At 47.8% G+C, this 15063-nt stretch overlaps 1 protein-coding gene across 7 annotated transcripts in view; it reads left to right on the top strand.

The window, feature by feature from the left end:
- LUZP1 (leucine zipper protein 1) overlaps positions 1-15063 on the top strand; it is a 139069-nt gene that overhangs the window by 35753 nt on the left and 88253 nt on the right. For 2 of the 7 annotated variants that reach the window (XM_021095508.2, XM_021095505.2), the window contains exon 1: positions 2805-2977. The exons of 2 other annotated variants lie outside the window; for them this stretch is intronic. The gene's annotated coding sequence lies outside the window, so the exon portion shown is untranslated. Of the gene's footprint in view, positions 1-2454; positions 2573-2804; positions 2978-10326; positions 10415-15063 lie in introns of those variants that run through there. 3 more of the 7 variants (XM_021095507.2, XM_021095504.2, XM_084963278.1) reach the window with 2 other exon arrangements.

The following is a 15063-nucleotide window of genomic DNA, read 5'->3' as shown; positions in this document are numbered from 1 at the left end:
AATGAATCTGACTAGTATCCATGAGGATGCAGGTTCGATCCCTGGCCTTGCTCAGTGGGTTAAGGATCTAAAATTGCCATGAGCTGCGGTGTAGGTTGCAGACACGGCTCAGATCCTGTGTTGCTGTGGCTGTGGGGTAGGCCAGCAGCTTACAGCTCCAGTTCAACCCCTAGCCTGGGAATGTCTGTGTACCACAGGTGTGGCCCTAAAAAAAAAAAAAAGAATGTATGTATATACATATATACATATATATACATATATATATTTGAGACTGGGTTACTTTGCTATACAGCAGACATTGACACACATTGTAACTCAACTATACTTTAATTAAAAAAATTTTAAAAAAAAGATTCTCCTTTGGAGTGGCCTAGAAGATTAAGGATCTGGCATTGTCACTGCTTTGGCGAGGGTTTGATCCCTGGCCCCGGAACTTCCACATCCCACAGGTGCAGATAAAAAAAAAAAAAAAAAACAAGATCATCCTTACTCCAAGTGTTCTCAAGTGAGATTTCCCGATTTTATTTTGTCAGTTTCTTCCTTATTTTGTGAGTGCTGGCATACTGTAGTCTTCCTATGTTTTCAGTTATCATGGTAGGTATTTTGTAGCTATCCTTTTTTTTTTTTTTTTTAATCAAATCAGCACTGCAGCTGCCACACTATGCCACAGCCACGGTAACACCGGATCCAGGCCATATCTGTGACCTATGCTGCAGCTCACAGCAATGGCAGATCCTTAACCCACTGAGCAAGACAGGGTTTGAACCCACATCCTCATGGATACTACTTGGGTTCTTAACACACTGAGCCACAATGGGAACTCCTTTCATGCAGTCTTTAGCAATTCTCTTAGGTAATAAATCCATGAAGACATGGGTTCGATCCCTGATGCTGCTCAGTGGGTTAAGGATCCGGCATTGCCAGATCTGGCATTGCTATGGCTGTGACATAGGCCAGAAGCTGCAGTTTCAATTCGGCCCAGCCTGGAAACTTCCATATGCCCTGGGTGTGGCCCTAAAAAGACAAAAAAAAAAAAAAAAAAAAAAGAAAGAAAGAAAGAAAAAAGAAAACTTGGCCTAGCATTTCTGCTATTATTAGTCAATTTTCTCTTTTTTTCCCTCTCCTCCACTGGCCTTTGGTCCAGGCTTTCATTACCCCTTGATTCATGCTCTTTAATTATCCATCAAATAGGCTTGCAGCAGCAATGGAAACCACCTTAAAACCCTTTTTAGAATAGACAGGACATAATGCATCAATGAGATGAACAGAGACTATTTCTGCCTGCTGAACCAGCTGGACACAGTTGGTGCCAGACAGATGGCTTTTGAGCAAACTTGATGACCAATAGCATGCTCTGTGATGCGGAGCATACAGCAATGAACCCACATTGGTTCCAGTCAGTGTTAGTTAGGTTATCCTAACTGGTGTACTAGAGAAATCCAAGTTCTTCATGCTTAAATACTAAAAGGAAGTTAGTTCAATGTGAGCACCATTCAGTCAAGCAAAAAACCCAGGCTGACCAAGGCTCTGCTGAGTTCTCCATGTGGTTTTCCTGGTCCCCCTGGTGTTGAGGAGAGAGCTTTGAGAAAGCAGCTGTAGTTCTTAACTTGGATTTGGCCTGGACACAGCACACATTCATTGTCTCTGCCCAGATCCCATTGTCACATACTTAATTGCAAGGGGTGCCGGAAAATGTGGTCTGGGCTGCTTTTCTCTGGAGCAGCTCTACAGGTGGACGGGGAACATCTTTGTTGAATAGCTGGCATTGTTCCAGTTCACAAGGACCTTAACATTATTGAACTGTCTACCCTATAAGATGGCTAAGAATACCATGCAATGTGTGGCCATGAGGAGGGAGATAAATAAATAAATGATCTTCCTCTGTTTACAAGAAACCTAAGCAAAATGAAGCACTTATATTTTATTGATTTATTTATTGTCTTTTTAGGGCCTCACCCGGGGCATATGGAGGTTCCCAGGCTAGGGGTCAAATGGGAGCTGTAGCTGCTGGCCTGCACCACAGCTCACAGCAACACTGGATCCTTAACCCATTGAGCAGCGCCCTGGCATCGAACCTGCGTCCTCATGGATACCAGTCAGATTCATTTCTGCTGAGCCACAACAGGCACTCCAAGTGCTTATATTTTAGATCAAACTTGTTTTTTGGCCGCCCCACATTATACCTGTGCCACAGCGGTCGCTGAGCTACAGCAGTGACAATACTGGCTCCTTAACCCTCTGAGCCACCAGGGAACTCAAGTAGTAATTTCTTTATGATGGCCTTGGGTAAGTCACTTCATTTTTTTCAGGCCTTAGTTTCCTTATCGGTAGGATGGAATTCAGCACCTTCCAACAGGGGATTGGAATCTTGCTCTGTCTGGCGTCCGAGGTCTGCCATTCGGGAAGCTGGGGTCTCTCTGGCTTCCCGAAGGAGTCAGCCGGTCGCATCAGACCGAGTGTGTAAGGACAAGGACGGAGATTATTTATGCACGGTAATCGGCTCGGTCCCGGCCCAGAGGAGGAACCTGAGCGAACAAGGACGCGATTTCCTGGCTGCGCTCCCGGGAAGGAGGTCTGTGCTGAGTCCCATCCCCCGACTGGTCCTACTCAGGAAACGCGGAGAGAAAGCCAGGAACCAGGCCTGCCGGGCCCCGCGGCCCCTGCGCGCCTCCCCCCACCCCTGCCCCCGACTGCAGGAAGCCGGCGGCGGGAACGCCCTGCCCGACGGGTGGGAACGGCCCCCGGCTTCCCAAGCCCGCGGCGGCGCGGAGCTGTCACTGCGGCAAGCGCGCCGCCTCCCCACCGCCCGCGCTCCCGCCGCCGTCGGCCGGTTAGCGTTTCGGGAGAGCGCTGCAGCCCAGGTCCCGCGCGCCGGAGCGGAGAGGCTGACTCCCACGCCAGACCCACCCCAGCACGGAACCCACGCCGCAGGGGCTGGCCTGGGGAGGGAGAGGTGTCCGATCCTCTCTTGTGGGAGGTGAGACGCTGAGGCCTGGGGGTTTGTGGGTGAGTGGCCCAAGGTCATGGCTAGTAAACAGCAGGGCTGGAATTCCCCGTGGTCTGTTTGACTCTGAAGTTTGTACCTTGAGTCTGTGGTCCTGGTCTAGGTTCTTGTGGAGGCTCAAGAACAGGCGGCCTGATTCTGGGGGGTACTGATGGCCTCCTAGAGGTGCGTGAAGGCCTTGATTTTGTGTATAGCATGTTGTGTGTTGCATTTTTCCTCTGAGTTTCAAAGGTGTCCTGACCCAAAAAGGGTCTTACCATAGCTTTCCGAGGCCCATGCGTTCATCTGTGGGGACTCCGGCCTAAGCCTCCTCTCCTCTACAGTCTATATAGCTTCTTAAGAATGTCTCTTCAGGGGAGGGACTTGGGTCTCTACAGGATCCCAGGATCTTTCTCCTGGATCTTGACAATCTTTTTATAGAGTCCTGGAGTCTGTCTTTGAATTCGAGGTCCTCATGGAGCCCTGGTGTCTGACTGTCTGTCTGTCTTTCTTTCTTTTTTTCTTTCTTCCTTTCTTTATCTTTTTAGGGCTGGACCCACGGCATATGGAAGTTCCCAGGCTAGGGGCTGAATTGGAGTTACAGCTTCTGGCCTAAACCACAGTCACGGCAACTTGGGTTCCAAGCTATGTCTGCGACCTACACCACAGCTCACAGCAATGCTGGATCCTTAACCCACTGAAGGAGGCTAGGGATTGAACCTGCAACCTCCTGGATACTAGTTGGATTGTTTCTGCTGTGCCACAACAGGAACTCCGTCTGGTGTCTCTTTCTGAGATTCTGAGAATCTCACGATATGGTCTTATTGTCCTCCACGTTATGAATTCTAAACCTGAGCCTCAAGATGCCTATGAACCCCCTGAAATGCAGGCAAGATTTTGTGGGTCTGTCTTTATACACATAGTTCCTGGGAGAGGTTTCATAGATTTCATCAGATTCTCAAAGGGGGCCCTTTCTGGGAAAACATTGTTTTAGAGCATCTAGCATTAGACAAACCCTGCTCCCTTGCACCAATAAGAGCCAGGGAAGAATAGGAGGGAGGAGAAAAATGGCAGTGTTGTCTAGTATAGAAGTATGGGTTTTGGGAGTTCCCGTCGTGGCACAGTGGTTAACGAATCCGACTAGGAACCATGAGGTTGCAGGTTTGGTCCCTGCCCTTGCTCAGTGGGTTAACGATCCGGCGTTGCCGTGAGCTCTGGTGTAGGTTGCAGACGAGGTTCGGATCCAGCGTTGCTGTGGCTCTGGCGTAGGCCGGTGGCTACAGCTCCGATTCGACCCCTAGCCTGGGAACCTCAATATGCCACAGGAGCGGCCCAAGAAATAGCTAAAAAGACAAAAAAAAAAAAAAAAAAAAAAAAGAAGTATGGGTTTTGGAGTCAGGCATTCTGGGTTAAAATCCCAGCTTTTCTGGAGTTCCCACCGTGGATCAGTGGTTAACGAATCAGACTAGGATCCATGAGGATTTGGGTTTGATCCTTGGCCTCACTCAGTGGGTTAAGGACCTAGTGTTGCGATATTGCCGAGAGCTGTGGTGTAGATCGCTGACACGGCTCAGATCCCAAGTTGCTGTGGCTGTGGTGTTGGCCAGAAGCTATAGCTCCAATTTGACCCTTAGCCTGGGACACTCCATATGCCTCTGGTGTGGCCCTAAAAAGCAGAAAAAAAAAAAAAAAAATCCCAGCCCTTCCAATTACCAGTTGTGTGAACTTGGACAAATTTCTTAACCTCTCTGAGCCTCAATGCCACCTCTTTTAGGAAGCCTTCCCTGTGTCCTGGTTGAATGAGGTCCCCACTGAACATCCCCCAAGCTCTCATTGCACCTGGCCTGATATTCTGTGGGATTTAATGCAGTTGATATGAAATAATTGCTTGTGTCTAATGTTGTCTTCTCTTTCCACCCCCGAGTCTTTTTTTTTTTTTTTTTTTTGTCTTTTTGCTATTTCTTTGGGCCGCTCCCGCGGCATATGGAGGTTCCCAGGCTAGGGGTCTAATTGGAGCTGTGGCTGGGGTCTAATTGGAGCTGTGGCTGCCAGCCTACACCAGAGCCACAGCAACACAGGATCCGAGCCGCGTCTGCAACCTACACCACAGCTCACGGCAACGCCAGATCGTTAACCCACTGAGCAAGGGCAGGGACCGAACCCGCAACCTCATGGTTCCTAGTCGGATTCGTTAACCACTGCGCCACGACGGGAACTCCCCCGAGTCTTAAACTCCAAGAAGGCAAGGATCTTTGCTGTCTTACACATGTTAGGCTCTCAGCCATTTGTTATGCAATAAATAAAAGACTGAAGGAATGGAGGGAATGCCAGATACTGCACTGGGGGCAGAAAGTGATCAGAAATGAATAAGCATCATACCCCTCCTTAACGCAGTCCCAGGCTAGTGGGGGGAATAATTTAAGTTTGTGCAAGGAAGACCGTCCTATTTATTTATTTATTTATTGGCCGCACCCGAGACATGTGGAAGTTCCCAGGCCGGGGATCAAATCTGAGTCTCCAGTTCCTGCACCAATGCCAGATCCTTAACCTGCTCTGCCATGTGGGAGCTTCAAAGAAGACTATCCTAAATGTGTTAAATGGGGTAAACATTAATAGGGATAAACAAGCACCACGAGATCCAAAGATGAGTGAGAATCAGTCCCAGAAGAGCTGATGTAAAGATTTCCCTTTGAATTATGCGTTATAACTTACAAAGCACTTAACTTACATAATCTATCCAGGTATGCCCTTACTCCACAGAAATGGGGAAACTGCTGCTGAGAAGAGTTCAATGACTTGCCTGAGGCCACCTAGGTAATCTTGGCTGCCTAAGTGCAGGCTCACTGGCTTTGGAATTCAGCTCTCATCCTTTTGGAATGGGTTTTGATGTTGTGAAGGTCTTGATTTAGAACCCATTAGATATGAGACTTTGGGCAAGTTACTTTACTTCCTTGAGCCTCGTTTTTCTAATCTGCAAGATAGGAATGAGCATCTTCATAATCTATATGATGCTTGGTTTACAGTAAAGGATCCATAGGTGTTTGTTGAATGAATGAAATGAAATACATGTGTTGATGTGTGGTCTGAAATGTGAGGGGACTTAAAATCATGTCATTTGAAAACGTGGTAGGAGAAATTGAAGATGATCTTCTCTCTTCCTACTCTCACTTTCTGTGATTCCTGTGAGACTTAAGCACTGGCCTCAACCACATTGTTCTAATTTATTGTTTGCAAACTAACCAAAGTGAACCAACCCCAGCTTGGTTAGCTTTCTTTTTCTTTTTTCTTTATCTTTTTTTTTTTTTTTTTCTTTTTTCTTTTCTGTCTGTCTGTTTGTCTTTCTTTCTGTCTTTCTTTCTTTCACTTTTTAGGGCTGCACCCATGGCACATGGAAGTTCCCAGGAGGCTAGGGGTCAAATCAGAGCTACAGCTGCCAGCCTACACCACAGCCACAGCAACTCCGGATCCAAGCTATGTCTGCGACCTACACCACAGCTCGCTGCAATGTTGGATCCTTAACCCACTGACCAGAGCCAGGGATCGAACCTGCATCCTCATGGATACTAGTTGGATTCATTTCTGCTGCGCTGCAATGAGAACTCCTCTATCTTTCTTTATATATATATATCTTTACTGCCTCTTTTCTGATGACCAGGTAATATGTCTTGCAAAAAAATTAAATTGCAGAAAGCTATGATGAGAAATGAATGTGTGGGCAGGTTTAGGTACTGTAGATGCTAAACAAGATGCTGACAGATTGTTATTCCTTGGGAGGTGGGGATGGGGCACAGGATCTGGAGAAAAAAAATCTCCTGCTTGAAAGTCTCTCCTACTGGCCTAGCCTGGTTCCTGGGAGCTCTGTTAGGAGTAGTTTTGCCTCTGGCTATAGCATTGAAAGCTAAAGTGCTGCTAAGGGCTGGGGAGTTGGGAGAAGGTGAGAATTGTCTAGGTAGGGAACACCATGGAGAATGAGGTGAATCTGTGGAATTTTCTGTGGCTGTTTGGACAGTTGGTTTAGATGCCCCTTGCTGATACACCTTGTAGCTATGTCTTCATCCTCTTTCCTCCCTCTTAGCATTCAGTAGAGTCTTTTTTTCTGGCCGCACCTGCGGTATGCTGAAGTTCCCTCGCCAGGGAATGAACCCAAGCCCCAGCAGTTACAACACCAAATCCTTTTTTTTTTTTTTTTTTTTTTTTCTTTTTAGGGCCACACCTACGGCATATAGCATATGGAAGTTCTCAGGCTAGGGGTTGAATCAGAACTGCAGGTGCCAGCCTACACCGTAGCTCATGGCAACATCAGATTCTTAACCCACTGAGTGAGGACAGGGATCGAACCCATATCCTCATGGATACTGGTGGGGTTCTTAACCCACTAAGCCACAATGGGAACTCCAAGACTGAATCCTTAACCACTAGGCCACCAGGGAACTCCAGTACAGTCTTTTTTGAAAATTCCAGCTATAATACATACATAAGCACACATACAAAGAAAAGCAAAGCAAAAAGAAAGGAAAAAAAGATGAAGTCCTCTTATTTTTCTATATTCTCCATTTTTTAATGCATATAATTCTGTAATTTACTCTTACTCTTTTTTTTAAATTTAACACTATCCACCTTTTCTTGCTTATTCATGAAAAAATCTACTCCCTTCCTTTTATCAAATGAGCTTCTTATGGTCAGGACGATTACCTCCAGTCCAGAGGGTGGCATGTGAGAGGCTTACTGGAAGGGCATGTTGGGACAGCAACAGCAGCCACCGTATTCTGGCATGAACTAAGTGCCAGGCTCTGAACAAAGCTCTTTCACATGTTATTTCATTTGATCCTCACAGCCACTCTATGAAATAGGTACAATTATTACTCCCGTTTTTCAGATGAGAAACTGAGGTGCAGAGACTTGAAAGCCCAAAGTCACACACCTCATAAGTGGTGGAACTGAGATTTAAATCCTGATCTGTCCTGAGCCAAAGCTTCTGCTTTGATGAATGAATACGTGGCTGATGGGGCCATGGGTCCTAGAGAGAAAGTTCTGTCTTCAAAACCTCCCCTGATGGAGTTCCCATTGTGGCTCAGTTGTTAATGAATCCCACTAGGAACCATAAGGTTGCAGGTTCCATCCCTGGCCTTGCTCAGTGGGTTAAGGATCTGGTGTTGCCGTGAGCTGTGGTGTAGGTCGCAGACGCGGCTTGGATCCTGCGTTGCTGTGGCTCTGGTGTAGGCCGGTGGCTACAGTTCCTATTAGACCCTTAGCCTGGGAACCTCCATATGCTGTGGGAGCGGTCCAAGAAATGGCAAAACAAACAAACAAACAAACAAAAAAACCACCTCCGCTGAATATCCTGTGTTCTTTCTTCCAAGGTCTGCTGTGATTGGAATCAGCATCAGCACATCACATAGGAGGGACTTAGTAAAGGTCCTTTCTTTGCCTGCAGCAATTCTGTGGCCATGCCTTCCTTTCATGGGAAGTGGCATTTTTGAATCTCTTATTCTAAAAATAAGCTGTAATTTGTTAGGGGCCCCTGAAGACCAGCCCAGGCATTTCAGAACAGCCATTTGCCTGTCTGCCTCGCAGGAAATTAATCAGAACCCCAAAGTCCTTTCCCTCTTCCCACAGGCCAGCACTCTGGGAACACCCAGTGCCTTGCTGCAGCTCTGCTGGAAGACTGCAGAGGTGCCAGGGCAGTTTAACACAGATCCATCTCTCTAAGGAAAGTGAGAGGAGAGAGGGAGGAGGGAGAACCAGGTCAGTTCTCTTGCAAACCTGGAAGGGTGCTGAGTGACAGAGACATCCTGGGGTATCAGATGTGATTCTGCAGAATCTATCTGGGGTCTAGAAACTGGAGTTTGTGTTCCAATGGCAATGGTCTGCAGGGCCCCTTTCAGTGAGCCTGTTCCTCTCTCAGCATCTCAAAATCTTCCACTATGAAATAATTGGGTGGATTATCACTAGTGGTGTTAGGAGCTAGCAATAATATTGATGATGACGATGATGATAATAATGACAATAAGAATGGCAGCTACATCACTTGTGGAACACTGTGCCTGGTGCTTTCCGAACAGTGTCTTGTATAATTTTAAAACAAACACTACAAGGACTATATTGCTATCCCCATTTTACAGATGAGGAGAGAGCTCTCTCTCAAAGAGAGCTATTATGGATACGACCATGGGTATATAATCCCAGGGTTTTCTGGCATTGGAACCTGAGTTCCATAAACATGTGTGGGTTCTGACTTCAAGGAAGTAAGGAAGTGCTAAGAAACAAAGGGGAGGTCAGTTTGACACAAGTTAAAATGTGTTCATGCCCACATGAGAGTTAACACAATGCCATGGGTATTCAGAACAGGGAGAGGAGGCTTCTGGCTGGGGGAAACTAGGAGGAGTTGTAAACTGAGATGAGACAGCAAAGGAAGAGCATGAGCAATGGGCAGATGTGGGAAAGCAGTGGGTGTGCTAGGGAGAGTTTGGATAAACTGTGTGTGTGTGTGTGTGTGTATGTGTGTGTGTGTGTGTGTGTGTGTGTAAAGGTAGGAAGAGATCAGACCAGGCCAGGCACTTGGCTTTTATTCCATAGGCAATAAGGAGCTTACACAAGAGATGTCTCAAGAGACCAGCTATGCTGCTGCAGTCAGAGAGGAAGCAGCCCTCAGTGCATCTGTGTCCCGGCTTTTGAATGCAGCTCTGTGCCAGTATGTGGGAGGGCATCTGTGAAGAGAGTTTCTCTAGCTGTGTCCTGTACTGTGCTGGGTGTGGGTCTTGAGCTCCCTTCAAAGGCCCCCCTCCCCACTTCTCTGGGCCCTAGGTACCTTGCACATAGAAGGTCCACAGGAAAATGTCGTAGAGTTATTGGAGGGCCCTTTGAAATCATCACCTCTTCCCATTTTAAAGAAGGTGAAATTGGGGTACATAGATGGCAAAAGACTTGTCTAGGGTCACACAAGGAATTAATAGCAGAGCTGGGAACTGGAACCCATGCTTCCTGAGTTCAAGCTGAGTTCCTTTCCCACATTTTGCTGAGTAATAGAAATAGTATTTGTTGAGAGATTACTCCATACCAGGCCCTGGGCTAAATACCTTTACATGGATTATCTCATTTAATCCCACAATCCCGTGAGAGTGCCCGTTTTGAAAGCAGGGCATCTTGTCTTCCATTTCGATTTTCCACCGCTCCTAACACAGGCCCTGGGCATCTAGCTAGGCAGGCGATAAAAACCCTGGAAAAGTCTAAGTCCAGGGAAGGGGAAAAAAGATAGATGGGGCGGGACCGTGGACCAGCCCCACCCCTCATAAAGGCCCCGCCCCAGGGCCTGACGTCACAAGATGGCCCCGCCCCTCATTGTCAGTCCCTGGGAGCCGCAGGAGGCGCCGGACGCCGGGAGCCGAGCGCCGGAGCCCGTGGCTGGCGGGCGTACGGGCCGAAGCCGCCGAGGTGAGGAGGACGCGGGAAGCCGCGGGAACGTGGCGCGGGAAGCCTGGCGGGCGGGCGGGCGGGCGGGCAGGTGGGGGAAGAGAAGAGGATGCCTGGAGGGGGCGGCCTGCCCCCCCGAGGGGCCGGGGCACCCAGGGGTGACCGGGCAGAACCGGCGGGCGCACCCCGGCGAGGCTTGGCGGGGGTGTGTGGAGTTGAGGTGGGGGTAGAGTTTGAGCAGAATTTTGGAGAAAGAGCTCGGAAGCCGAGGTCTTTGGAGCGAGACCTTCAGAATTCTTTGGGAGTTGGAAATTTTTCCTTTGGAGGGGGAGGGAAGGTTCTGAGAGACTTCTTGGTGGGAGAGAGAATCTGAGGAGAAATGTTTGGGGCCGAGAGCTGAGGGGACGTCTTGGGGGGAGCGGAGGAGAGTTTTAGGGTCGAGTTTGGGAGTCGGGGGGTGAGAAGGCGCGCGGGGCGTGGGGCCCGATGGGGGCGGGGAGCGGCGCGGCCGGGCGGGGGGCCGGCACCACCGGGGAGGGGGCTGCGCGGGGCCCGCGGGCACCCGGGGAGGAAGGAAGTGATCTTACAGGAAGAGCCCGGGAGCTCCCGAGGAGGAGGAGGAGAAGGAGGAGGAGTAGGGAGATTTGGGAGCCCTCCGGCCGGGCTGCGGAGCCCAGCGGCGGGGAGGCGGGGGGCGAGCTGGGCGACCAGGGGTTCCCGCCGCTACGGCGGCCGCCGCCGCAGCTGTCGCCCAGCAGTGCCGGCCCCGCGTCCGGGCCGATGCTGGTCTCACAGCCAGACCGCTGGGCCGAGAAGGAATTCGAGGCATTCGCTTTGTTTAAGTTGCCAGTAGACAGTTCTTAGGACTAATTAATGGTGGAATCTGCTGGAGGACGCGGGCGAGCCGGAACGGGGCCGCCCCCCGCCCGCCGCCGCGGTGAACTTTCCGCAGCGCGCGTTGCCCGCCTCCCGGCGCACCCCCACCCCTGCCCGGGCGGGGAAGGAGCCATGGCTTCCCCAAGCGCAGGAATGAAGTGCGGTTTCTGGGGCGGGTGGCCTCCGGCTGCGGAGGCTGCCTGCGGGGAACCAGGCGTCCGGGAGCGGCCCGGCTGGGGGTTCGGAGCCCGGTGTAGAGCTCCCTGGGGTGCCTGCGGTTTCTGTTAATAACCTTGGAGGAGGCTCTGCGAGCCGAGAAAGACCATCTTGCTTTGGAGCATCTGTTTCTTCACCGCGTCAGCCCCTTTCCTAATACTGCAGATCTTGTTGTGGCTTGTTTCGGAAATGCCGAGACCAGTGCTCACACTTGAGGGTGGGAGAGGGGAAGAGAAGGCGCAGCGCCCCCCCCCCCCAATCACTGCAGTGTGATCTCTAGAAAGTCAGAGACACTGCAGATTCTCCGTCGCACGTTCACTGACTTGAATGACCTTGGGAAAGGAATTGTGCTTCTGAGCACCTAGTGCTTTATCTGTTGATTAAAGAGAAAATACTCTGGACCGCCCTGCCTTTTGGGGATTTTTTGAGTGGTGGGGTTTGTTTAGGGCATTTTACAAACTGCTGCAGTTCTGGCCTAAGGAGTTGGACTGGTGTCAGAGCCGGGGGAATTCAGATCACCTATTAAGATTTTTACTACCTAACATTAGGGAGGGAGGAATTTTAGGGGGATGTTTCCCTTCGGAGAATCTGTACATTAGGTTCCAGATGGTTTTCTGTTACTTTGTATGCAACTTTGGTGGCATCATGTGGTTAAATTGAATAACCCCCATAGAAAAAAATTCTTCTCTTGTTAGAAATAATTATTTTGCTTAGAATTTCCCTTGGGGCAGATGAAGGTTTTGCTCAATTTACTCAGAAGAATTTTCCAGGTTTCTAAAATTAAATCACTTCTAAACATAGTAACTGAAGTTTGAAACTGGGATGGGGAGTTGCTCTAGAGTATGAACATGGCAGCAAGTACAGCTTCATTGGTGACCTGTGATTACTAATAGAGATTGTGAATTAGCCTGGATTAATAGATATTTTCTTACTCTAAAATAACTTAAAAAAGAAACTAATATTGTTGTCTTGCCTGTTCCGTGCTCAGTAATTGTACTAGATGGTATCGATCTCTGTGTCTTCACAGCAATGCTGTAAGGTGGTCCTTGGCATCCATGTTTCACAGATGAGCAAATGGAGGCAGGGTGACTTTCCTAAGTTTATGCAAACAACTAGTAATAAGTGGAGCTGGAATTCAAACCCACATCTGTTTCTAAAGTCCATGACTGTCTCCACTATGCATATTGAGTTGGGAGCAAGGAGGCCTGGTTTCCAGGCCTTTGTCTCAGTCTCTGGGTCACTGTGGCTCCTAAATGAGTCAATTGAGTCTCTTCCCTAATAGTATTGCCTTTTCTTCCAGCAATGTTGTCAGTAAGCTTTTGAGATATTCTAATTTTTTTTGGTAGACAAACATATAAGGTTGTGGTAGTGGTATGTTGCAGTAGATGCTTTTTTTTTCCTTCTTATGATGGAAGCATTGATATTAAAGAACATGGATTTCATTTATGTAGTGAAAGGTGATGGATATCTAATGATCCTTCTGCTGTAGAAGCCATCATTAAGATGACATTCATGATTAGAAATGAAACCATTTTTCATGTAATAGGCTTTTGGGGACAGTGTTAGCTTATGAGTAGAGCACATTACACACGGGTAGGACCCAGATAGTCAAGCTGAAAGATTTGGTATCAACTTTGATGCACATAAGAGATACTCAGTAAATATTTGAAGGATGAATGAGTGTACACATTCTTTTTTTGGGGGGAGGGCCCCACACCTGTGGCATATGGAGGTTCCCAGGCTAGGGGTTGAATCAGAGCTGTAGCCACTGGCCTATGCCACAGCCATGCCAGATCTGAGCCGAGTCTGCAACCTACACCATAGCTCATGGCAATGCTGGATCCTTAACCCACTGAGGGAGGTCAGGAATCGAACCTGGGTCCTCATGGATGGCTAGCCAGATTTGTTTCCGCTAAGCCACATTGGGAGTTCCATGCATTCTTTTTAAAAAAAAATCACCTTTATTGAGGTATAATTTACATACAATAAGATTCATCAGTTTGAAGTGAATAATTTGATGAGCTTTGACAAATACATAGCAGTTGTGTAATCACCACGACCACCTTTATTGTTTAAGCTGTGCTATCTCTTAGGTATTGGTTAACAGAGTGGTCCTTGGGAATGTTGGGAAGTTCTATATGTTCAGAAGCAATACTGGTGAGATGAGAGTGAATACTGGAGCATCACTGTTTCTACTTTGTAGGAAATAGGGAAACTATTGGCATTTAATGGTGAGATGCATGAGAAGAGTAGGAGAGGGAGAGAGAGAGATGGGAGCACTTGTCAGATCAGCAGAAAGATAAATTCAAGAGGAACCAAGATTTTATTACTTTTAGGTCAGGGGGTACACAGCAGGGAAAGTAAAAATTACTCGAAGATTGGAGTTCCCTTGGTGGCCTAGAGGTTAAGGATTTGGCGTTGTCACTGCTATGGCTTGTGTTAATTCCCTGGTGTGGGAACTTTCTCATACTGCGGGCACTGCCAAAAAAGAATTTACTCTTAAGATTTATTAACAAGTCAAATTTTTGTTTTTGTTTCTTTTTTGAAAAGGTAGCTTTTGAAATATAAAACTTAACCTCTTTGGCTATGCTTTACACATGTGGTTGTTCAAATAATTCTTAAGGGTGGGGATGCTATAAAATGATTAAAGGCCTTGCCCTTTCACCTATGACAGAATATCCTTAATGTTAATCTCTAACTTGTTTTAGCTAATATTCCACAAAGGGAATACAGTAGGTAGAAATTGTGTCTTGTTGGGAAAACATTGTTTTCTCCTTCTCATAACTTCTCAAGTCACTGAACCTGTCCCAGTCTATTTTAGCTCAAATCTCTGTCGTAGAAAATGCTTGCAACCTCTGCAACTAAACTGATGGAGGAAGCCTCATTTTAATCTTGTTCCTTCTCATTTTTCTTTATCCATTCTATTTCTGTATGTTGACTCTTATAACCTTCTTCTCCCACCTGTGAATCTTGAGGATAGAGACCCATCAACCCTCTATGTACCACTAGGAAATGTTAATTAAGATACCAGTCTAGGAGTTCCCTTTGTGTCTCAGTGGTTAACGAACCCGACTAGGAACCATGTGATTGCGGGTTCGATCCTGGCCTTGCTCAGTGGGTTAAGGATCCGGCATTGCTGTGAGCTGTGGTGTAGGTCACAGATGCAACTCGCATCTGGTGTTGCTGTGGCTCTGGTGTAGACCATAGACCGGCAGCTACAGCTCCGATTTGACCCCTAGCCTGGGAACCTCCATATGCCGCAGGTGCAGCCCTAGAAAAGACAATAAGACCAAAAAAAAAAAAAAGATACAAGTCTACCAACTCAACATTTTGGGTGGTGATAGAAAATGCTATCAGGTAGTCATTTTCCTCTTTAAATGAGGGAGCCAAGCTCAGAGCATTTATTGTCAGAGCTATCGAGGGGTACACCATTGATTTCAGCTCGGATATAATTTTTTTTTTGTTTTCTGTTTTAAAAAGGGCTGAACCGTGGCATGTGGAGGTTCCCAGGCTAAGGGTCAAATCAGAGCTGCAGCTGTCAGCCTGCACCACAGCCACAGCAACTAGGGATCCGAGCT

This window comes from Sus scrofa, chromosome 6 (genome assembly GCF_054392235.1).
Source record: "Sus scrofa isolate SSC_HxYL_T2T_F1_AM1 chromosome 6, Sscrofa_HxYL_maternal_Yorkshire_Landrace_v2.0, whole genome shotgun sequence".
Taxonomy (NCBI): Eukaryota; Metazoa; Chordata; class Mammalia; order Artiodactyla; family Suidae; genus Sus; species Sus scrofa.
The sequence above is the reverse complement of the archived record's forward strand: the minus strand, read 5'-3'. Positions and strand labels throughout refer to the sequence as shown.